The 26,132-nt window shown below is 43.1% G+C and overlaps 1 long non-coding RNA gene and 3 other non-coding genes across 6 annotated transcripts; 1 reads left to right on the forward strand and 3 right to left on the reverse strand.

Annotated features, from left to right (window-relative positions):
• Positions 1-5,508: 5,508 nt before the first annotated feature.
• On the reverse strand, positions 5,509-5,580 carry trnah-gug (transfer RNA histidin (anticodon GUG)). The gene has a single exon. It is a non-coding gene; the product is annotated as a tRNA-His (tRNA).
• Positions 5,581-5,610: 30 nt separating this feature from the next.
• LOC106566408 (uncharacterized) lies at positions 5,611-10,064 on the forward strand. 3 transcript variants are annotated; one of them, XR_001319869.2, is made up of 4 exons: positions 5,611-6,043; positions 6,319-6,392; positions 6,516-6,724; positions 9,928-10,016. It is a non-coding gene; the product is annotated as an uncharacterized lncRNA (long non-coding RNA). The 3 variants fall into 3 exon arrangements; XR_001319868.2 differs by having other exon boundaries at positions 6,516-10,064; XR_006758490.1 differs by having other exon boundaries at positions 5,611-6,013; positions 6,516-10,064.
• trnah-gug (transfer RNA histidin (anticodon GUG)) lies at positions 5,814-5,885 on the reverse strand. Its single transcript has one exon. It is a non-coding gene; the product is annotated as a tRNA-His (tRNA).
• On the reverse strand, positions 7,363-7,434 carry trnah-gug (transfer RNA histidin (anticodon GUG)). The gene has a single exon. It is a non-coding gene; the product is annotated as a tRNA-His (tRNA).
• Positions 10,065-26,132: the final 16,068 nt, after the last annotated feature.

Below are 26,132 nucleotides of genomic sequence, written 5' to 3' on the forward strand. Positions count from 1 at the left end.
TTGGAGAGCTTGTCCTACAGTGTCTCTACCACAGCCAGCATTACAGGAAATATAGTGAGATCAATACAGATCAATAGCGTAGGCAGCCAACTTCTTGGTTGATTGATTTACAATCAGGGTCGGCTCCAAGCGGTCGCTTAAAGGGCCCCGTCTGGAGGTGCCCAGTCGGGGTCTCAACTTACTACTGAGAGTTAGAATAGTAAAATACACAAGGTGCAATTTCGAAATGTGGTTGTGCAATAGTAGTTTCTCTCTTTTTATGCCAGTCACTCAATTAGCTGACAATTAGCCATGTACATTTTTTAATTCGTAGTTAGTATAGCCAGCTATCTAAACTTGTAGTTATCAGGGTCCGAATACCGACAGGGCAGGCGGGGGCCCTGACCTCAAGGGGGCCCCCATTGATTTTGTTAGTCATTCTCACTTAGATATCATATTAACATGGCATAAGTTATGGTGAAATGTGTAGAATTGTAGGAATTTTGCCTTAAAGGCCCCCACCAGAGTGCAATGCCGCCCCTATTTCAACTTAATCCCTGTCCTATAGCGGAAATTCTTGTTTAGGTTCCACCTCCGAAAAATGACACAGGCAGCTAATACATATTCCCAAATTGGGGGTGGGAACGTTGTGGTGATTTCCACGTGGAGTGGAGAAATAACAACATGCAGGGCACTGACTGCTGTCAGTGTAGCTAGCTAGCATGCTAATCTTTTTCTAGCTATGTTATCTGTTGTTGCTACCCCGTATTTAAAAGATTAGCCAACTGGCTAGGCTATGGCTGGTTATGGAGCTGGAGTTGTCATAAGAATTTAGGGAAACCTTTGGTAGTCTGCTGACAGGATATTCAGCTGTGCTACAGCAATGCCAAGTCAGTCCATGAACATGACATGGTTCTCACAGCTAGGGGAAGTGAAATTATATGCTACAATCACTTTGCTCGTGATGCACGCCGCAAACAATTTGTAACAACACCCTGAGTGCATCGGACACAAAATAAAACTCCAGTTAAAATGTAACAAAAGCACAAAATAGATAAACAAGTTTGTGGAATTTTCTTTCGCGGGCGCCTTTTCATTATAGGACAGACACTTCATAGAATAGAGATAATCAAAGCAGTGGAATGTGGTCAAAAGCATTCATCTTGGGGTTACAGGGGGAGCGGAGTTCCAAAATGCAATCATATCACACGCAGTGGTGATTTAAACATGTAAATCTTGGTGGGGCAAACTCATCAAATATTTTTAGATGCATGCCAGCAAAGCCACTACACAACACTAAACAATACATTAATTCGCTATAATGGTGATAAACGGTGCCCACAAACTGTTAGGGCCTACATAAAGCTGTCTCAACAGCAGAGCTTTCTTTTCAGCACCATAGAGTGAATCCTTACCATCGCTACACCTGGTTATCAGCGGAGCCTTGTCTGGCAGCAACACAGTTCATTCAGCCTCATTTACTGCCTTTTTAAAAACATAGCTGATATGGCTGACTTACTTAAACAAATTTGGTTTCTACTGACAATTGAGATGTTAGCAAGCTAGTACGGACGTAGTCAATATAACTATTTGTTCAGCACTTTTGAAATGTACAGCGACAGAATTCAGAACACGGGCTGTTCTTACAGTATTTTCCCTGTACACCAAGTCAGAACCGTAGGACAAATAAAGGTGGCATATAAGCAGCCAATGAAAGCTCTTACAATATTCAATGATTATATTTCTCTAAAACAGTCTACAGGCTACAGGCTACATGTGTACCATTAAGTCAGAACGGTAGCCTAAGTTAAGAGGGGAAATGGGGCCAAATTATTATGGTGAGGCACATTGGCTACTAACAGCTCACTACACAACATACACTTAGTATTACTTTTTTACATGCTGACCACACCGTTCAAGTCGTGTGAGCGAGCGTTGCAAAATAAATGTATTCATACATGTTATTCAATCATTGTACCCACACGGCTGCAGGCGTCTGCATGGCCAGGCGCCCGCAGCCGGCCTCTCCCATCCCCTCATTGGTTTTGAGGAGCATATACCCACGTGCCATCTACTCATTGGTTTTTACGAGCATATACCCACATGGGTGATTGAAAGATGAACTTAGGTCCACACTCTGGTCGGGTGTAGTAATGCTGTAAAGTTGGTTGCCAACTGCCATATAAAGTCCAAAGAAGAAAAAGAAGCCTGAAGGAAGAGAGATGATGATAATTGAATTTGGTTTTTATCTGTGAATTAATTGTCAGAGTAGAGGACCTTGCGCATTTCAGGTAAAATAACAACCCAGTGTTTATATACCAGGACGAACTAGCTAGCAACAGCAAACTAGCTAGCTAAATTGCCATAAATGTTTCATGCTTTTTGACCTGTCCCCAAATTAATATAATTGGTTCAGAGTTTGTTTTGATATTTCAACCTGCGTGTCCTGATCGCTTCTGGTGTGGGTGAACAAAATCAACCTGTGTGGGTGCGGTTTGGTCAGCATGTTAGCTACATTATACATATCTTATCGGTATATTACATCATTATGCAGCAACATACAAGACATTTTTGGACTCACCTTGTTGTTCTGTGCTCACTTGAACAGGAAGGTGGTGTGGCGGTCTTTCTTGTGTGCAAATTTTGTCATCAAACTTTGTAATCAAAGTCTGGCATTCTCTGGATTTATGGTGCATTCAAGACAACTGGGAACTCAGAAAAAATCAAAGGTTGAATCATGATGTCAGTAATCTTCAGGTAGGAGCTCTAGAAAGAGGCCAGAGTTCCCAACTTGCAATTTTGAGTTGGATGACTGTTCAAAACTTGTTTTCCCAGTCTGAGCTAATTCTTTTCTGAGTTCCCAGTTGTCTTGAACTCACTGAAGTCTGAGATTCCCCAGTTCTGAGTTTCCAGGTGTTTTATTATTTATTATTTTTTCTACCCCTTTTTCATGGTTTTCAAACTGGAGTTACAGTCTTGTCCCATTGTTGCAACTCCCATACGGACTCGGGAGAGGCAAAGGTCAAGATCCATGCGTCCTCCGAAACACAACCCAGCTTCTTGACACAATGCCTGCTTAACCCAGAAGCCAGCCACACCAATGTGTCAGAGGAAACACCGTATACCTGGCGACTGTGTCAGCATGCATTGCGCCCGGCCCACTAGAACACAATGGGACAAGAACATCCATGCCGACCAAACCCAGACAACACTGGGCGAATTGTGTGCAACCCCATGGGGTCTCCCAGTCACAGCCAGCTGCGACAGAGCCTGGCCTTGAACCAGGATCTCTAGTGGCACAGCTAACAATGCAATGCAGTGCCTTAGACCACGGCACCACTCGGGAGTATGATGTTGATAGTATGATGTTGATAGTATGATGTTGAAATGATTAGTCCAATCAAAGCTATAGTAGATTTAATGTGATTAGATGTCATTTTATCTGTGGCCTATGACTTTGAGCCTTCTTGGATGGGCACAGCACCCAAGAGGCTTGCATTTTCAAGCTCTCCCCATAGATTTTGCGGTGAAGTAGTGTGACAGAAGTGACAGAACACTGAGCCAATCACCGCGCAACTAGAGAACATTACTCCTTGCTGTCCCCAGTCCACCTGGCTGTGCTGCTGCTCCAGCTTCAACTGTTCTGCCTGCGGCTATGGAACCCTGATCTGTTCACCGGATGTGCTACCTGTCCCAGACCTGCTGTTTTCAACTCTCTAGAGACAGCAGGAGTGGTAGACTCTGAATGATCGGCTATAAAAAGCAAACTGACATTTACTCCTGAGGTGCTGACCTGTTGCACCCTCGACAACCACTGTGATGATTATTACTTGACCCTGTTGGTGATATATGAACATTTGAACATCTTGACCATGTCCTGTTATAATCTCCACCCCTCATAGCCTGGTTCCTCTCTAGGTTTCTTCCTAGGTTCTGGCCTTTCTATGGAGTTTTTCTTAGCCACCGTGCTTCTACACCTGCATTGCTTGCTGTTTGGGGTTTTAGGCTGGGTTTCTGTAAAGCACTTTGTAACATCAGCTGATGTAAGAATGGCTTTATAAATACATTCGATTGATTGATTACCACCCCCTACACTCCATATTTTCCACTGTCTGCCCCACCACCACAGAAAGCACTGAGCTATGCTGAAACACCTGCATTTTGTAGCTGCCTTACTAAAGAAAGCAAAAAAGAGACCATATTTGTATGCAGCTTTATTAACTCAATGGTTTATGATTGTTTTGTTTTTTTTACATTGTTTGCAAACTGATATGTGACACGTATTAATGCCAATAACAAACAAAACAAGTGCACTGAATGAGGAGTCGCCACTGATCACTAACAATTTTACCATTTATAAAATGGTCATATTTTTATTTATTTATAGAGACTAGCTAAAAAATAAGTTATATTTTGTTGGTAAAAAAGTGGAGGTGAAAAAACAAGTGTGCACTTTTTATTTTAATTTGCTCCATGGATCAGGCAGCCAAGTGTAGGACAAGGCAAAAAGCTGTGACTCAGCCAAAGATGATCTATTATATTGCTCAGCTAAGTGGCGACTCGTGAGAAGGAAGGACTTCGCAGGTGTTTCTGATTATCAAACAAACCCATGCTGGTGGGTAGTAGCGTTCAAATAAAACGTAGATTGAAAAGTAGTAGCATGTCATATCATAGGGGAAACATACGGCATTGGCACGGATTTCCCACTTCAACCCCAAATATATCATACCTTGACTAAAAGGAAAACTTGTTGATTTAAATCATTGTGTAGCATCATGGGTAAGCTATGGACATTGTCTTTCAGCTGGTAAAATTTACATTTCCGCCCTTGTGAGCATTAAAACAGCAGAAGGGTTTTGACTAGATTGGATACATTTTTTTTTGTCAGATTTGACTTTTCGTAGCAGGTTAGAATTTATGTAGCAGTTTAGGATAATTAACGTAGCAGGTTAGGAGAATTGGGTTAAGGTGCTTTCTAGTCGTTCAGCTTGTCATTATTTTTTTATTTTATATTATGTTTGTGTAGTAAATATTTTAGCTTTTATATATATATATATATAAAAAATTCCTGTTAATTAAGTACGTTGCGTTGCATTCCATGTCTGAAATGTGCTGTATAAATGAAGCTTGATTTGATTTGAAACTGGAAAATTAGCTGAACGCCTTCATGACTGACAGTCCATACTGTATATTTTGCATTGCATCGACCTAACTTTTTCAATCCATTTCTCCTTATGTATGTTCAAAAAAAATTTGAGTACCCACACGGTTATCTGGGCTAAAGATGGGTACATAGCCTGCATATTAGCTAGCTGTTCCCCCACACTTGTTGTTACTAATTTAGTTAATTTACAGGTTTGTCTGTCATTCTTTGTCCACTGCTATCTTATGTGATAATGTTCGCTGGTTAGTCAACCCCCAAAAGGGATAAATATCAGAATTACATAATTAACCAGCCAGACAGTCAGTTTACCATCAATCAACGCTTCAAAAACAGAGCCCTTATGCCGTGACATTGTGTATTCGCAATGCCGTGACCCGGATTCGAACCGGGGTTGCTGCGGCCACAACGCAGAGTACTAACCACTATACGATCACGGCGAGCTACCAGGGCTTGTGTGATGGGCGGAGATTTGGGGCTATTCAAACCTGCACGCACAGCCATGCAACGACATAGGCATTATCGTGAAGCGCGATTACGGGTGGTTAGGAACCGGTATCTCGAGTTTACCTAACGGGGGAAAAAATAGAAATAGACCTACTTATAATGTAGTTAGCAAGGTACCTCTAATAATGAAAAAGAACCCTTATGCCGTGACATTGTGTATTCGCAATGCCGTGACCCGGATTCGAACCGGGGTTGCTGCGGCCACAACGCAGAGTACTAACCACTATACGATCACGGCGAGCTACCAGGGCCATGCCCCGTTAGGGAGACGTAGGGATCTTAAATGAAACCTACAGTGACGTGGAGTAGCGTTCAAGCAGAGATATCTTAGTTTATGTTTTGTCTCTCACATGACATGTAACGCAAGTAATCATAATATTATCTGTCCAAGTCTTTGTAAGATGTATTTTTGTTAAATTCATTCTCTTTTGAAATATATATTCTGCTACTATACAAACAGTATAGCTTATCGACAAACTACTGTTTTTATAGCAAGCAAGCTATTGCAGCAAGTAGGTCTAACGTTACTGATGTTAGCAGAATGTATCTTTCCACGCAACATAAATGAATATATATATAACGTACCCACCATGTTTGCTATATGCCAAATAGCTGTTTTATAGTAGTTTGACTGGCTAACCATTGCTCTCTCTTCTCCGTCATTTTCCCAGGATGATTCTCCAGAGCTGTGAATAATGAATCGTAAACTTAACCCTATACTCTGCTGCCAGTGGACGTCTGGCAGGTTAGGAAATGCCAGTATGTTTGCCTGTTCTTCCTGTCCCATATGCACAGTGACTATACTGTGGGCCTGAACTAGACCTGGACCAACAGACCCATCTTTCTCTTCTCTTTTCCCTGTGTTCAGGTCAGAGACTGATAGATCCATCCTCTGGAGTTGGGGGAACCCAATATGTTGCCCCTGGATGATATAAACAAGGAGAGGTTGACCGTCACCCTCATGGATGCTAATCATTGTCCAGGGGAGGGCATGTTCCTATTCCAAGGATACTTCGGAACCATACTCTACACTAGCAGAACACTGTATTCCACTGTACCACACAATACTCTACAGGGGTCAGTACTAACTCTATTCTACTACACCATACACAATACACTGTTGAGTCTCTCTCTAGTCTTAACTAGTCAACAATGGTATTTAGCCACATTTTCTACATCAAGGCAACGGCATGCTTGAGTAGTCTAATATCTACCCCTCACACACAAGCCCTGGTAGCTTGCCGTGATCGTATAATGGTTAGTACTGCTCATGGCATTGCGATTCACGGCATGAGGGTGCTTTTTGATTGAGTTAAACTGAGACTCAGCCATATGATGTTACCATGAGCAGCTCTGCAGATCAGCACAAGGGCAGGCTATCACAGAGTATCAGCCCATGCGTAGCTTCGGGACGTAGCGGAGAAGTTTTCGTTTTGTGCTTCAATGCTCTTAGTTGTTGCCAAAATTGACCCGATATAGCTGTTCACTTTGTGACTCTGCCTTTAAACTGTAGCCAACGAAACGAAATGTATAGTATGGTACCCTACACTGGTATCAATCTCTGCTTATTTAATGTTATAATGACAGAGGTATAATAATATTTTTTTCACCATTACAATCTCTGCTAAATTCACTCTAGTTCACTCTAGTTATTCAGTTTAGTTCACCCTGCTTATTCAAAAAGAGCCCTTATGCCATGACATTGTGAATTTCAATGCCGTGACCCGGATTCGAACCGGGGTTGCTGCGGCCACAACGCAGAGTACTAACCTCTATACGATCACGGCGAGCTACCAGGGCTTATATATGTGGAGGTGAAATCGATCTACTCAAGCAGGCCTTCACTGTGACGTGGCTAAGGTAGCTAAATTCCAAAGTCTAACGTTACACTTTGATGCCAGTTAGATTACAGTTAGTGCTTGTGTGTCTGTGGGAGATATTGGGTTATTCAAGCATGCAGTGACGTGGACAGGCAGAGTTGACTTTTTGGCTTTCCGCTCAAGGGGTCTCCACAAGCCCTGGTAACTCGCCATGATCGTACAGTGGTTAGTGCTCTGTGTTGTGGCCGCAGAATCCGGGTCACGCCAATTTGATACACAATGTTACGGCAAAAATTCCCCTTTTGAATGACTCAAAGTACTAACTGTGTAATCTAAAATATAAACACAACATGTAAAGTGTTGGTCCCATGTTTCATGAGCTGAAATAAAACATCCTGGTCTACAGTCTATGACTTAGGTGGCTGGAGTCTGACAATTCTTTGGGCCTTCCTCTGACACCGCCTGGTATAGAGATCCTGGATGTCAGGAAGCTCGGCCTCAGTGATGTACTGGGCCATACGCACTACCCTCTGTAGCAACTTGCAGTCGGATGCCGAGCAGTTGCCATACCAAGCGGTGATGCAGCCAGTCAAAATGCTCTCAATGGTGCAGCTTTAGATATTTTTGAGGATCTGAGGTCCAATGCCAAATCTTTTCAGCCTCCTGTGGGGAAATAGGCATTGCCGTGGCCTCTCCTGTTAACTAGACAGGTGCTTTAACCAACTAAGCCACAGCACCTCGTAGAGTGAAATCATTGTCTGAGCTAGAACACCCAAAAGGGCAGGAGCCTTGCTCCTATTTATGTAGCCTTTGGCAGCTTGATTTTCAAGTACACCCCTTGGACAAGATGCCTCTGTTGTATTTTTTCCCAAATTCCCTTTTCTATATTTTTTATGGACTTTCGAGGTTTCTGTTTTTTGAGGGTTTTTTTCAGGTTTTCGGGCCACAAAAGCACACTTAAAAAACAAAAGTAAAAACCAACTAAATTGGATGTTCTAAGTCCACACAACAATGCTTGAACCACATCAGGAGACCGCGGCAACACTTACAACATTTACATTTACATTTTTAGTCATTTAGCAGACGCTCCTATCCAGAGCGACTTACAGTAGTGAATACATACATTTCATTTCATGCATTTAAAAAAATAAATATTAATTTGTACTGGCCCCCCGTGGGAATCGAACCCACAACCCTGGCGTTGCACACACCATGCTAAGGTTCCATTTATAAAGAGTTTAGAGGGGTTATAATTACATTATTAACGATTGTTTAATCATTTGTAAATGCCGTATATACCATTAATAACATTTATATCGCATTGGTCAAAATAGTGCAATAACTGGTCAGTGTTTGCCAAATTGTGAGCTAATGTTTACCTCCAGGTATTAACCGTTTATAAATGCACTTACAAATGCTTATAAGATTAACCCTTATGTATCATCATGCAACCTTATTTTCAATAGTTGAACAATAGTTATTTTCTCACTTTGTGGGTGTATTGCGTTAGTGCTCTGTCACAGGAACAGAAGAGGTTGGTTTTCAATGATGTGTCTTGACCCACCTTTGAAACCCTGATGCCCAGTGGCCAAATTGACTTCCAGGACATTATTCAATCATCATTCCTAACATATGACCCCTTAACAGATTATAGCAACATTACTTCGCACTTCTCTGCGGTAGTCTAAGTATGCTGAACGCTCTGGTGTGAAAGGGTAACCGTAATACCTTTTGGTTGGTGAAAGAGTGGAGTAGGTATCCTCTCACAATGTTGAATGTTTTGGTCTTCATTCATTGACTGAACATGTTTAACAAAGTGTTGAATCTTCTCATGTATGTAGTGATTAGTACCAAATACTGCCTATAAGTCCAATCAAAAGTAATTGCTCACATACACATGGTTAGCAGATATTAATGTGAGTGTAGAGAAATGCTTGTGCTTCTAGTTCCGACACTGCAGTAATATCTAACAAGTAATCTAACAATTCCACAACAACTGCCTAATACACAACTACCTAATAAGTAAGGGATGGAATAACAATATATACATATGGATGCACGATGGCCGAGCGGCATTGGCAAGATGCAATAGATGTTATGAAATACAGTATATACATGTGAGATTAATAAATGGATCACTAGTCACTTTAATAATGCCACTTTAATAATGTTTACATATCATGCATTACTCAAGTGGCCAATGATTTCAAGTCTGTATGTAGGTAGCAGCCTCTCTGTGTTAGTGATGCTTGTTTAACAGTCTGATGGCCTTGAGATGGAAGCTGTTATTCAGTCGCTTGGTCCCAGCTTTGATTCACCTGTACCGACCTCGCCTTCTGGATGGTAGCGGGGTGAACAGGCAGTGGCTCAGGTGGTTGTTGTCCTTGATGATCTGGTATGTCTAAGCTCTTGAGTGAACTATCACATAATCAATAAATGATTTACCCACATGTATAACAGCATCATGCTGTGGGGATGTTTTTCAACGGCAGGGACGAGGGAAAGATGAATGAAGTAAAGTACAGTGAGATCCTTGATGAAACCTGCTCCAGAGCACTCAGGACCTCACAATGGGTTGAAGGTTCACCTGCCAACATGACAACAACCCTAAGCACAAAAAATCCTGCCAAGAGTGTGCAAAGCTGTGATCAATGCAACTTTGAAGTGTGGCTACTTTGAATGATCTAAAATATATTTTGATTTGTTTAATTCTTTTTTTGGTTACTACATGATTCCATATATGTTATTTAATAGTTTTGATCTATTATTCTACATTGTAGAAAATAGTAAAAATAAAGAAAAACCCTTAAATGAGTAGGTGTGTCCAAACTTTTGACTGGTACTGTATGTTTAAAAAAAAGGATTAAAGTGTTAATGTTGACATTGAATTGCTATTTATGGCTCCTGTACAAAGTTACTCAGTCAAATACTGTATTTTCCAGCGCTGATGGATAACGTCTCCCAATAGCTTGTAATTACAACACTTGGCCAGATGGAGGCAGTAGAGGGCTAATAGATTGAATATGTTCTGGTGTTTCCTCAGTAGCTTGTAATTGCAACACTTGACCAGAAGGTGGCAGTAGAGTCACACGAGTGAATATGTTCTGTTGTTTCCCCAGTAGCTTGTAATTACAACACTTGGCCAGAAGGAGGCAGTAGAGGGATGAGAGTGAATATGTTCTGGTGTTTCTCCAGTAGCTTGTAATTGCAACACTTGGCCAGAAGGAGGTGTGCTGTTAGAGTAAGGTATTTTCTGGTGTTTCAGTAAGGCAGCCAAGTCTCGAAGCTCCTCCAACATTGACTTGAATGAATTGAAAATGAATATGTTTCACAGAGTATGCATGGGTGGACAGATTAAGACATACAAACCATGAGTATGTCAAATGAATGGCACACCATACAGCAGAGATCTGCTGCTATTCATATCTGTTATATAACCTGAAGCTGTGTTATTTCTCCTTCCCCCCCACACACATGGCGACCATTTTGTATCTGTAGCTGTAAGCAGTACCTGAATCGGTACAATAATTTAAAGGGAAAATATGATACATATAAATCAATAACATAATCTCAATTCTAGTTCATACCTATTACCTACGGTATAACCTTCTACCTTGTGGCACAAGAGCTGATGATCATCTCATCTGAGATATGGCGATAGTGACGATGATAATGGATATACAGAGCTACAGTGGGTTCCAGAAGTATTCACCCCCTTTGGATTTGTTTACATTTTGTTATGTAACAAAGTGGGATTTAAATAGATTTAATTGTGATTTAAATAAAAAATCATTTATCTATACAAAATACTCTATAATGTCAAAATGAAATGACAATTCTATATATTATTTTTTACAAAGATAGTTGTTATTGATCAGTGCCATTAACCCCCATTTGGCTTAACTAATCACATAATAAGTTACATTGACTAACTCTGTGGGAAATAAATAGGCGTTGACATGATTCTTTTATCGAATACTCCTTCCACTATGCTTGGAATTACCACTGGTGACTTTCCCGGACGCGTTGGGTGTTCGAATCAAATGTCTATTCTGTTTGGGGGTGGGGTATGCGTTGGCTCCCCTTGCCCAACTCGGCTCCAGTGCGCTCTATCGCCGGTTAAGGGAGGCTAATCGGGCACGTTCGGTAGATACCACCACCACCTGTGTCTGCCTCTGTCAAGTACCACTTGCCTTTCTTCACAGACTTGTTGATCAAGGGTTCCGGTCCCACTTCTCTTGTTTAGTATTCGTAGCATCTAAATGGACTGTTTAGAAGAGGTTAGCTCACCTAGCTTAGGCTAAAGAGCCTCCTACAAATGTCAGCTGTTATGCTTAACTTCCAGCAAGTGAAACTTGCTAGCTTTGCCCCTGCATTATGGCAACCCTACTTCCTGGAGTTGGAGGGAGTGAAGGAAACAGGGTTTGTGTGCACCTCCGATGAAGAAGCAGCCCCCCGAGCACTTGGCTGGCTAACCCCTGGAGCGAGGGGCCTTGGCACGGGTCTGAGTGACCTGTGCGCCCCTCTGCAAAAACATTACTGTGCAAACGGTGCCCTCACGTTTGGCAAACGTGGTACTACGTCAGCCATTGCCAGAGCCCCTGTGTCGGTAAAGGGGCTGGGCTTCATGCAGTCTATACAGTCTCATGGAAGCACAACGAATATTGGAAGCTTGTCCATGTTTAATGCTGTCCCCTCTGTTACGCCGCCTTACACGGTGTTTACAGGGTTTAAGGGGTATATCAATCTCCCCAGGGTGAGTGATAAATTGAGTCACTGTCCACAAGGGGGCGCCCCTCCCCATAGGTGGCTCATTAGTGGGATTCATTGCTGATTCCTGCCTGTAGCACACTAGTCCCTATGAGATACGGGTTAAATCAAATCAAATTTTATTTGTCACATGCGCCGAATACAACAGGTGTAGACTTTACAGTGAAATGCTTACTTACAAGTCACTGTGGGGACGACGTCGTCGATGCACTTATTGATGAAGCCAGTGACTGATGTGGTGTACTCCTCAATGCCATCTGATGAATCTGGAACATATTCCAGTCTGTGCTAGCAAAACAGTCCTGTAGCTTAGCATCTGCTTCATCTTACCACTTTCTTACTGACTGAGTCACTGGTGCTTCCTGCTTTAGTTTTTGCTTGTAAGCAGGAATCCGGATAAAATAATTATGGTCAGATTTGCCAAATGGAGGGCGAGGGAGAGCTTTGTACGCATCTCTGTGTGTGGAGTAAAGGTGGTCTAGAGTTATTTTCCCTCTGGTTGCACATTTAACATGCTGATAGAAATGAGGTCAAACTGATTTGAGTTTCCCTGCATTAAAGTCCCCGGCCCCTAGGAGCGCCACCTCTGGATGAGCGTTGTCCTGTTTGCTTATGGCCGTATACTGCTCATTCAGTGTGGTGTTAGTGCCAGTGTCAGTCTGCGGTGGTATGTAGACAGCCACGAAAAATATAGATGTAAAATCTCTTGGTAAATAATGTGATCTACAGCTTATTATGAGATACTCCACCTCAGACGAGCAAAACCTCGAGACTTCCTTAAATTTTGCGCACCAGCTGTTGTTTACAAATATGCATAGTCCGCCGCCCCTTGTCTTACCAGAGGCCGCTGTTCTGTTAAACAAATCAAAATGTCACAGGCGTCGTGTTGAACAGACCAAAGCGCAGCGTGTATAGTGCTCATCATCTTTATTTTAAGAGAACACTTAAACAAAATAACCAAACGACAAAACAGTTCCGTCAGGTACAATAACTAAATGGAAAATAACCACCCACGAAACCCAAAGGAAAACAGGCTGCCTAAGTATGGCTTCCAATCAGAGACAACGAAAGACACCTGCCTCTGATTGGAAACCATACTCGGCCAAACATAAAAACGAAACATAGAAATAGAAAACTAGAACAAAATCCCCTAGAACCAAAAAACCCCAAGACACACAAAACAACCCCCCTGCCACACCCTGACCATTCTACCATGGCAAATGACCCCTTTTCACTGGTCAGGACATGACACAAAATATATTTTAGATTTTTCAAAGTAGCCACACTTCAAAGTTGCATTGATCACAGCTTTGCACACTCCTGCCGAAAAAGCTTAAAACCTGTCAGGTGTATGTTAATCATGTCGTCGTTCAGCCACGACTCTGAAATATAAGATATTACAGTTTTTAATGTCCCGTTGGTATGATATACGTACTCATAGTTCATCTATTTTATTATCGATTGATTGTACGTTGGCTAATAGGACCGATGGTAAAGGTAGATAACCATCTCTGTGACAGATCCTTACAAGGCACCCGGACCGTCGCCCACGATACCTCCGTCTTTTCATCCTGCGAATGACAGGGATGAGGGCCTTGTCGGGTGTCTGGAGGAAATCCTTCCCATCCGACTCGTTGAAGAAGAAGAATTCCTCCAGTATGGGGTGAGTAATCGCTGCCCTGATATCAAGAAGCTCTTTTCTGTCATAAGACACGGTGGCAGAAACATTGTGTACGAAATAAGTTACAAATAAAGCGAAAAAAAACCATATACAATAGCACAATTGGTTACGGGATCGTAAAACGGCAGCCATCTCCTACGGCGCAATTAGGGTAATAGAGCCATAGGCTCTTTAGTTGATTAGTTGTTGGTAGCAGAGTCGAGGGAATGAGCAGGGTTGGACACGACCATACTATTATCCCACACGCAGTCTCTATGGTTCATATAAGCCCCCAAATTAGCTGTCTGTCTCCAGCTCAACACTTTTAATTCCTGGAAATTAGATTCAATTACGAATCGCCCCTGTCTGTTACAACAAATGGGGTCAGTTTTTCAGAGCTGTCTGTCCCATTCCCAGCTAGGTTACTAGGCGCTTTGTCGCCAGTACCTATGACTGGTTGGTAGGGTAACCTCAATGATAATGTTTTTTCCCTGTCTCCCGCATGTAGGTTTGATGAAAAGTGTCCCTTCTCCATGTTCAGACACACAGTTTTCAAGAGTGGTGGAAAAGGAAGAAGAACCAATCTTTCCCAGTCCACAAGGTAGCTTCCGGCCCCTCAGATGGCACTGCAAAGTGCAGTGTCGACCTGGACCATGCGAACAGTGACGTTAGGGTACAGGCTACAATTTGTTGTGAGTCCCCCACGCTTCTGCAGCAACATCACGTAGACTGTTTCCGAGGTCTCAACGCTTGTTTTGACGAAGAGGAATTATCCTCCCGTCTCCAGGAGCAGGTCATCTGATGGGTTTCTATTTCGAAGATCCAAGAATGCTGGTACAGCCGGTATTTCTGGCTACGAAAAGGGAAGGGATTTTGTGTCCCATTCTAGACCTACGTGCACCACAGAAAGCTCACAAGCCGCCGACTAATACAGAGATTTTCTGGTGGCGGCAGAGTCGAGTAGGAAGCAGAGTTACACACATTTGTATTTGTATTTATTTGTATATATTATAGATCCCCATTAGCTGCTACCAAGGCAGCAGCTACTCTTCCTGGGGTTCAGCAAAATTAAGGCAGTTATATATATATACTGCTCAAAAAAATAAAGGGAACACTAAAATAACACATCCTAGATCTGAATGAATGAAATAATCTTATTAAATACTTTTTTCTTTACATAGTTGAATGTGCTGACAACAAAATCACACAAAAATAATCAATGGAAATCCAATTTATCAACCCATGAAGGTCTGGATTTGGAGTCACACTCAAAATTAAAGTGGAAAACCACACTACAGGCTGATCCAACTTTGATGTAATGTCCTTAAAAGAAGTCAAAATGAGGCTCAGTAGTGTGTGTGGCCTCCACGTGCCTGTATGACCTCCCTACAACGCCTGGGCATTCTCCTGATGAGGTGGGGGATGGTCTCCTGAGGGATCTCCTCCCAGACCTGGACTAAAGCATCCGCCAACTCCTGGACAGTCTGTGGTGCAACGTGGCGTTGGTGGATGGAGCGACACATGATGTCCCAGATGTGCTCAATTGGATTCAGGTCTGGGGAACGGGCGGACCAGTCCATAGCATCAATGCCTTCCTCTTGCAGGAACTGCTGACACACTCCAGCCACATGAGGTCTAGCATTGTCTTGCATTAGGAGGAACCCAGGGCCAACCGCACCAGCATATGGTCTCACAAGGGGTCTGAGGATCTCACCCCCCCCCCCAAGGAAATGCCACCCCACACCATGACTGACCCACCGCCAAACCGGTCATGCTGGAGGATGTTGCAGGCAGCAGAACGTTCTCCACGGCGTCTCCAGACTCTGTCACGTCTGTCACATGTGCTCAGTGTGAACCTGCTTCATCTGTGAAGAGCACAGGGCGCCAGTGGCAAATTTTCCAATCTTGGTGTTCTCTGGCAAATGCCAAACGTCCTGCACGGTGTTGGGCTGTAAGCACAACCCCCACCTGTGGATGTCGGGCCCTCATACCACCCTCATGGAGTCTGTTTCTGACCGTTTGAGCAGACACATGCACATTTGTGGCCTGCTGGAGGTCATTTTGCAGGGCTCTGGCAGTGCTCCTCCTGCTCCTCCTTGCACAAAGGCGGAGGTAGCGGTCCTGCTGCTGGGTTGTTGCCCTCCTATGGCCTCCTCCACGTCTCCTGATGTACTGGCCTGTCTCCTGGTAGCGCCTCCATGCTCTGGACACTACGCTGACAGACACAGCAAACCTTCTTGCCACAGCTCGCATTGATGTGCCATCCTGGATGAGCTGCACTACCTGAGCCACTGTGTGGGTTGTAGACTCCGTCTCATGCTACCACTAGAGTGAAAGCACCGCCAGCATTCAAAAGTCACCAAAACATCAGCCAGGAAGCATAAGAACTGAGAAGTGGTCTCTGGTCACCACCTGCCGAACCACTCCTTTATTGGGGGTGTCTTGCTAATTGCCTATAATTTCCACCGGTTGTCTATTCCATTTGCACAAAAGCATGTGAAATGTATTGTCAATCAGTGTTGCTTCCTAAGTGGACAGTTTGACTTCACAGAAGTGTGATTGACTTGGAGTTACATTGTGTTGTTTAAGTGTTCCCTTTATTTTTTTGAACAGTGTATATATATATACACTGCTCAAAAAAATAATTAAGAACATGACATTACATTTCACAACAGATTTCACAACATATTAAGTGTGTGCCCTCAGGCCACTACTCTCCTACCACATATCTACAACACAAAATCCATGTCTACGTGTGTGTATAGTGCATATGTTATCGTGTGTGTGTGTATGACACGTGTCTGTGCCTGTGTTTGTGTCTCTTCATAGTCCCTGCTGTTCCATAAGGTGTATTTTTAACTGTTTTTTGAAGAAGAAAAAAATACTGCTTGCATGAGTTACTTGATGTGGAATAGAGTTCCATGTAGTCATGGCTCTATGTAGAACTGTGCGCCTCCCATAGTCTGTTCTGGACTTGGGGACTGTGAAGATACCTCTGGTGGGAAAATGTCTCGATGAGAGACCCGCGTGCCCTGTTGGGAATGGACGCTCTGGCACACCAATGGCCTCCGAAGATCCTTAACACTATTCCGGCCAGTGGTTCTGATTCAGCCCACATTGGAGAGCATGAAGGGGAGGGCTTACCGTTGATTCTTGTGGCTCCCTATTGGCCCAGGCAGCCATGATACGAGGAGATCAATTCGCCTTTTAGGTAGGGACACGTGGCAACGGTGCAGGCCCCTGTTGTCCAAGGCTCACCGGCAAATTTGGCTAGCGGGGCCAAAAATGTTGTTCCTATGGGCTTGGCCCCTAAGAGAGTCAACCTAATGGTTAGAGGTTTACCTCCGAATGTTATTGCTATCATTCAGTCTGTCATTCCTGAAAGGTGTATATCATCTCAGACTGGTCTCTAAACCTATTACGCCCACATGGGACTCGCCGTTGGTTTTGGAGGCACTGTGTGCTGCCCCCTTTGAGCCTCTTGAGTTGTTGGATCTAAAGAGCCTCTCTTACAAAACATCCCTGCTCATGGCTTTGTCCTCAGCTAAACGTGTTGGTGACCTCCACGCATTATCCATACACCCTTCTTGTGCACAGTTTGCCCCGAGCGACTCTAAGGTGAAATTGCGTCCAAATAAGGCCTTCGCCCCGAAAGTCATGGCTATATCCTTTCAGGTTCTTAGCTTTTGAGCTATTTCCCTTTTCACCTCCTTTTTTTGCTTCTGAAGAGCAACAGAGGTCACATGACCTGTGTCTGGTGTGAGCTTGAACGGACCCGGGATATCCAGCTATGTGAGCAACTTTGTTTTGGTCTGTTTTGGTGAATCCAGTTTGCGGCAGGGCATTCTCTAAGCAGCGTCTATGGAGGCTATATACCTGGCATATAGCACCAAGGGGCAAGGGTTACCTGGTAGAGTGGGCGTGTACACCGGTAGGTAACCCTTTTGCCCCTTGATGGGTCTGGCAGCATCTTGGGGCATTGTTTAAAGGGTTGACTATAGGAGATATTTGTGCTGTGGTGAGTTTATCTGTTGGGATCTCGGCAAGAGGAGTGGTTATATTTCCCCATAGTATGTTGTACCGAAGTTGACTGACTGAAAGGGAACCTAACATTAGGACTATAACTACTGTTCCCTGAAGGAGGGAAACGAGGAAGAACACCTGTCTGCCGTTGGTCAAGAGCGGTATTATTAAATTGAAGGAATGAATCCGGGCCTCACTCTTTTCACCTGTGGAAGGAGGGGCTTCCAGCAAAGTGCAGATTTCATTGGCCTTGTCAGGGGTGATTGTAGATCCTTCAACAGAAGTTGCGAGAGTGCGACTCCTCATAGTATGTTGTACCTTGTTTCCCTCCTTCAGGGAACAGTAGTTATAACGTTATGTTTTTCAGGATAAAAAGAAATGGAGCTAAGCACAGTCAAAATCCTAGAGGAAAAACTGCTTCAGTTTGCTATACACCAGACACTGGGAGAGGAATTAATCTTTCAGCAGGCCAAATCTACATTGCAGTTGCTTACCAAGAAGACAGTGAATGTTCCTGAATGTCCTAGTTTCAGATTTGACTTAAATCTGCGTGAAAATCTATGGCAAGACTTAAAATTTGCTGTCTAGCCATGATTCCCAACACAATGACAAAGCTTGAAGAAATGTTTAAAAGAATAATGGGCAAATCTTGCACAATCCAGGGATGCAAACCTTAGATTTACCAAGAAGACTCACAGCTGTAATCGCAGACAATGGTGTTTCTAAAATGTATTGACTCAGGTGGGTGAATACTTATCTAATCAAGATATATTAGTGCTTTAAAAAATATATATATCTACAATCTACACAAGTATTTTGTGTAGATCATTTACAAAAAAATACAATTAGATCCACTGTAATCCCACTTTGTAACACTATAAAATGTGAAGAAATCCAAGAGGGGTGAATATTTATCATACCCACTGTACGAGAAGGGGGTTCCACAATCCCGCCCACGTACAGAAACAAACCTGGATCTTTCTTTAAAAAAATATCTGTATATGTATGTAATGTACCTGAAAGAAAACAAATACTATTTGAACCCAGGTCTGCTTCACTACAGAGCTGTGGATCTGTCTGTCACTGCAGCCTCAGCACCAGCAGGTTCACAACCCTCTGTGTCTTCCTCCCAAATGGCACCCTATTCCCTATTTAGTGCACTACTTTTGACCAGGGCCCTTTGCACCATATAGGGAATAGGGTGCTATTTGGAACTCAGGCAATGCTCCTTCTCTGTGCCCCAGTGGCTGCACCAGGGAAAACACAGAGAGAAGCTCATCCTCCAACCACTAATGAAACATGTGACCTTTACCTTTTACACTGTGAACTGCACTGAGCCAGATGGCATTAGCTGGAGAGGAGCCAGGAAGAGGTGGACTGGAGAATTAGAACCAGATTCAGAGAGACCAGGAAGTAACAGGTATACTGTATGGTTCTATGGATGTATTAGGAAAATGATCATAATTGATTGTCTAATATGAATATAATTTGCGCTATACTGTAACTCTGTAGTTGACTTTATGTTCATATCTGTATGGATCACTATTGAGAACAACAGATGGTCACAGCTTCACAGAAATACTGTATCCAGTCAAATCAAATCAAATCAAATGTATTTATATAGCCCTTCGTACATCAGCTGATATCTCAAAGTGCTGTACAGAAACCCAGCCTAAAACCCCAAACAGCAAGCAATGCAGGTGTAGAAGCACGGTGGCTAGGAAAAACTCCCTAGAAAGGCCAAAACCTAGGAAGAAGCCTAGAGAGGAACCAGGCTATGAGGGGTGGCCAGTCCTCTTCTGGCTGTGCCGGGTGGAGATTATAACAGCACATGGCCAAGATGTTCAAATGTTCATAAATGACCAGCATGGTCAAATAATAATAATCATAGTAGTTGTCGAGGGTGCAACAAGTCAGCAACTCAAGAGTAAGTGTCAGTTGGCTTTTTCATAGCCGATCTTTGAGAGTATCTCTACCGCTCCTGCTGTCTCTAGAGAGTTGAAAACAGCAGGTCTGGGACAGGTAGCACATCCGGTGAACAGGTCAGGGTTCCAGCAGGTCTGGGAAAGCAGGTCTGGGACAGGTAGCACGTCCGGTGAACAGGTCAGGGTTCCAGCAGGTCTGGGACAGCAGGTCTGGGACAGGTAGCATGTCCGGTGAACAGGTCAGGGTTCCATAGCCGCAGGCAGAACAGTTGAAAATGGAGCAGCAGCACGGCCAGGTGGACTGGGGACAGCAAGGAGTCATCATGCCAGGTAGTCCTGAGGCATGGTCCTAGGGCTCAGGTCCTCCGAGAGAGAGAAAGAAAGAAAGAGAGAAAGAGAGAATTAGAGAGAGCATATTTAAATTCACACAGGACACCGGATAAGACAAGAGAAATACTCCAGATGTAACAGACTGACCCTAGCCCCCCGACACATAAACTACTGCAGCATAAATACTGGAGGCTGAGACAGGAGGGGTCAGGAGAGACTGTGGCCCCATCCAATGAAACCCCCGGACAGGGCCAAATATCCAGTGTACTGTATATTATCTTCCATTCATTATGTCCCATCTTTGGTATTCAAACGTCTTCCTTCTGCCTTCCCAATCCCAGCTCCACAAATCTGGAAGGTTTCACGTCTGCACCGTATAGATTCTGTACAGTCTTTTCCATGTTTACTATGCTATATAAATGTTGAGATGCTGACAAATGTGCTCCAATTGGCAGGAGGAGGTGTACTGAAGAGCTGAAACCCGAGAGGTGCCAGGGAAACTGTATAGATTCTGGTCTTTTCCACATTCCACAGGATTCAACGTTCATCAAGGAAATGACAAACTGAAGCTTGCTTACATCTTCCTTCTGCCTATCTAGCTCCATCTAGACGGCACCATGCTGAGACATCACAATGTTGTCAGAGCAATGTTTAATGTGGTGCCAGTAGAAGCCTCTGAGAGGTCTCTCTCTGTGTTGTCTCCATACAGGATGAATGACTGGGCTGGCTCCACCAAGCTGGGGTACTGGGAAAGGATTGTGTCTTTCTCTGTTGTCTCAATATATAGGATGATTTAAATATATAAATATATATATTTAACTAGGCAAGTCAGTAAATAACAAATTCTTTTTTACAATGACAGCCTAGGAACAGGGGAAGAACAACAGATTTTTACCTTGTCAGCTTGGGGATTCAATCTAGAAACCATTTGGTTACTGGCCCAACGCTCTAATCACTAGGCTACCTGCCACCCAGAATGACTGGGCTGGCTCCACCAAGCTGGGGTACTGGGACAAGATTGTGTCCTTCTCTGTTGTCTCCATATAGGAAGAATGACTGGGCTGGCTCCACCAAGCTGGGGACTGGGACTGGATACACAGCCGCTGCATGATAAATAACTGAGGGATGAGGCAGAGAAAGGACTAGCAATCAACCAGGAGCTCAGTGTGTAAGTCCCAAATGGGCCCTATATGCCCTGGTCAAAAGTAGTGCACTATATAGGGATTAGTGTAGAGCCCTAGTCAAAAGTAGTGCACTACATAGGGAATAGGGTCATTGATCTCCTTAACGTAACAACAGTTGCCCATCCAAACAATAAGCTCACATTACTACCTTCATCCTATGCCAGATTTACACAGAAAACAGAAAACCGCAACTGGTCTGTTAGGCTTTAGATAGAGTGCCAAAGCCATAGGCTAAGTAGCTCTTAGTAGCCTCATCAGAGTCCCTTTGAACAGAATAGAGTCCCAGACATTGACTAGATCCCAAATTGCACCATACACATAGTGCACTATTTTTTGGGTCAAAAGTAGTGCACTGATCAGACAAAAGTGTTCCAATTGGGACACTTACTCAGAGTCCCTGATTCCCTTTGTGTGGGGCACAGTGGAGGTCCCATCGGATGCATTGACAATAGCTTCTGGATAGGGAGCAGATTGATACTCCACTTGACATTCAGCTCAGTCAGCTATCTGCTATCAGTATGATGAGGTGTTTTAACATGGGGCTAGTGCCTAGTTCTATCAGTATGTTGAGGTGTTTTAACATGGGGCTAGTGCCTAGTTCTATCAGTATGATGAGGTGTTTTAACATGGGGCTAGTGCCTAGTTCTATCAGTATGATGAGGTGTTTTAACATGGGGCTAGTGCCTAGTTATATCAGTATGATGAGGTGTTTTAACATGGGGCTAGTGCCTAGTTCTATCAGTATGATGAGGTGTTTTAACATGGGGCTAGTGCCTAGTTATATCAGTATGTTGAGGTGTTTTAACATGGGGCTAGTGCCTAGTTCTATCAGTATGATGAGGTGTTTTAACATGGGGCTAGTGCTTAGTTCTATCAGTATGATGAGGTGTTTTAACATGGGGCTAGTGCCTAGTTAATATGGCGCTGACAGATAGGGCCGCTCTGCTTCTAGCTCCAAAGCAACTTTGCAGTATTTTGGTTTTTCGATTTTAATTTCTTACATTATTAGCCCAAGAAATGGTCCTTAATTCCATTATTAATCTTTTAGGTTGTGTGTATTGTTGTGAATTGTTAAATATTACTGCACTGTTTGAGTTAGAAACACAAGCATTTCGCTACACCCACAATACTACCTGCTAAACATGTGTATGTGACCAAATATATTTGATTTGATTGGATTTAGTTCTATAAATATGATGAGGTGTTTTAACATGGGGCTAGCTGCCTAGTTCTATCAGTATGATGAGGTGTTTTAACATGTGGCTAGTGCCTACTTCTATCAGTATGATGAGGTGTTTTAACCTCTTGGCGTTCCCCTAGGATAGGGGGCGCTACAGCGATTTTTGAAAAACATTCGTGCCCATTTTAAACGGCCTCCTACTCAAACTCAGAAGCTAGGATATGCATATAATTAATAATTGTGGATAGAAAACACCCTAAAGTTTCTAAAACTGTTTGAATGGTGTCTGTGAGTATAACAGAACTCATATGGCAGTCAAAACCCCGAGACAGATTGAAACAGGAAGTGGAATTCTGAATTGCGAACTCAACTTCATCACGTTGCCTATTAATCACACCGTGAGCTATGGTTCATTGAGCACTTCCTATTGCTTCCACTAGATGTCCCCAGTCTTTACAAAGTGGTTTGAGTCTCCTACTGTTAAAACTGAATGAATGAGACGCTGTGGAACGTGGTCACACAGAGAGGGCCATCACCATTATGACGCCGGCGCCCCTGGTTACCCTCCCCTTTCAAAACGTTTTGAAACACAATGCAATCGTCCCCCTCGAATCTTATTGGCTCTCTTGTTGAAAAATGCCCTGAAGATTTATGTTATACTACGTTTGACATGATTGAACGAACCTAAATGGAAAAAAAATGCTTTTTCTCGAAATGGCTGTCCCGTGGCCGACGGAGCATTTGGATAAGCCTTCAGACGCGCTAACAAGAACAAGCTCTTGGAACATAAAGGAGTAATTTTTTCGAACGAAAATACATTTGTTGTGGACCTGGGATTCCTGGAAGTGCTTTCTGATGAAGACAACCAAAGGTAAGGGATTATTGACAATAGTATACAAGACTAGATGTGATATGCGATTGTTCCAAGATGGCGCTGACCTGTAACGTTAGCCTATTTATCAGAGTATCGCATCCCCTTTCATCGCAAAGTATGATTACCCAGTAAAGTTAATTTTAAATCTGGCATTACAGGTGCTTTCAAGAGATATTCATCTATAAATCTTAGAATGACAATATTACATTTTAAAAATGTTTTCGAATAGTAATTTAGTAAATTGTAGCTCTGTTTCATCGGATGCATTTGAGGGAAAATAGTTAGTCAACGTTACGCACCGATGTAAAATGCTGTTTTTATATATAAATATGAACTTTATCGAACAAAAAAATGCATGTATTGTGTAACATGATGTCCTAGGTGTGTCATCTGATGAAGATTGTCAAAGGTTAGTGCTGCATTTAGCTGTTTTCTGGTTATTTGTGATGCATGTGGTTGGTCGGAAAATGGCTATATGGCTACTTTTACGATAAACTCCTCTAACATAATCTAATGTTTTGCTTTTGCTGTAAAGCCTTTTTGAAATCGGACAACGTGGTTCGATTCAGGAGAGGTGTATCTATAAAACTATATAATTTGAAGAAAAAAAATGATTTTTTTTTTTTTTTAAATTTTGTTATGCTAATGGCGATATGATTTTTCGCTGGATGTCCATCCCGGAGGCCGCACAGGGGTTAACATGGGGCTAGTGCCTAGTTCTATCAGTATGATGAGGTGTTTCAACATGGGGCTAGTGCCTAGTTTTATCAGTATGATGAGGTGTTTTAGCATGGGGCTAGTGACTAGTCCTATCAGTATGATGAGGTGTTTTAACATGGGTCTAGTGCCTAGTTCTATCAGTATGATGAGGTGTTTTAACATGGGGCTAGTGCCTAGTTATATCAGTATGATGAGGTGTTTTAACATGGGGCTAGTACCTAGTTCTATCAGTATGATGAGGTGTTTTAACATGGGTCTAGTGCCTAGTTCTATCAGTATGATGAGGTGTTTTAACATGGGGCTAGTGCCTAGTTCTATCAGTATGATGAGGTGTTTTAACATGGGGCTAGTGCCTAGTTCTATCAGTATGATGAGGTTTTTTAACATGGGGCTAGGTGCTGCTTTATTGCATCACTGCTGCATTACTGGCACATATTGGAAGTGTCCCAATTGTCACCCTATTCCCTATATAGTGTATTAGTTTTGTTAAAACTAGTGCACAATATAGTAGTGCACTATCCAGGGAATAGGTTGCTATTTGGGATTCCACTTATATCCCCGACACCCTTTTATATATCCTAAGCCATTATTTATCCTAGTTGACCACCTGGGCCAAAGCTATGAATACAGATACTGTAACAAGCTAGTGAAAGCCTCTACACTCACACACACACACACACACACACACACACACACACACACACACACACACACACACACACTAATAATCTTGAAGTTGTAGCTAGCATTATTTATTATTTGTGTTTACTCCAGTTGCAGTGAAATTAATGATGAATATAATAAGGTCTGTGTGTTTGATTGCCAAAGGCTCTGTATGCTTTCCAAATTGCACCATGGGCCCTGGTCAAAAGTGGTGCACTACATAGGAAGCAGGGTGCTATTTGGGATGCAAGATCAGCAGTGGGAATAGCAGGCCTTGGGTTGGACTTAGCAATCAGAAAAAGATAGGCAGACACTAGTGTCTTATTAAAACTCTTTGGTGTCTAGAGATTTTCTCTCGCTCTCTCTCTCGCTCTCTCTCTCGCTCTCTCTCTCGCTCTCTCTCTCTAATTGAAAGGGCTTTATTGGCATGGGAAACGTATATTTACATTGCTAAAGCAAGTGAAATAGATAGTAAACAAAAGTGAAATAAACAATAAAAAAAATTCAAATTATGGCTATATGTGTTGTAACGATATGCAAATAGATAAAGTACAAAAGGGAAAATAAATAAATAAATATATATATATATATATATACTGCTCAAAAAACTAAAGGGAACACTTAAACAACACAATGTAACTCCAAGTCAATCACACTTCTGTGAAATCAAACTGTCCACTTAGGAAGCAACACTGATTGACAATAAATTTCACATGCTGTTGTGCAAATGGAATAGACAACAGGTGGAAATTATAGGCAATTAGCAAGACACCCCCAATAAAGGAGTGGTTCTGCAGGTGGTGACCACAGACCACTTCTCAGTTCCTATGCTTCCTGGCTGATGTTTTGGTCACTTTTGAATGCTGGCGGTGCTTTCACTCTAGTGGTAGCATGAGACGGAGTCTACAACCCACACAAGTGGCTCAGGTAGTGCAGTTCATCCAGGATGGCACATCAATGCGAGCTGTGGCAAGAAGGTTTGCTGTGTCTGTCAGCGTAGTGTCCAGAGCATGGAGGCGCTACCAGGAGACAGGCCAGTACATCAGGAGACGTGGAGGAGGCCGTAGGAGGGCAACAACCCAGCAGCAGGACCGCTACCTCCGCCTTTGTGCAAGGAGGAGCAGGAGGAGCACTGCCAGAGCCCTGCAAAATGACCTCAAGCAGGCCACAAATGTGCATGTGTCTGCTCAAACGGTCAGAAACAGACTCCATGAGGGTGGTATGAGGGTCCGACGTCCACAGGTGGGGGTTGTGCTTACAGCCCAACACCGTGCAGGACGTTTGGCATTTGCCAGAGAACACCAAGATTGGCAAATTCGCCACTGGCGCCCTGTGC

This window comes from Salmo salar, chromosome ssa13 (genome assembly GCF_905237065.1).
Source record: "Salmo salar chromosome ssa13, Ssal_v3.1, whole genome shotgun sequence".
NCBI lineage: Eukaryota > Metazoa > Chordata > Actinopteri > Salmoniformes > Salmonidae > Salmo > Salmo salar.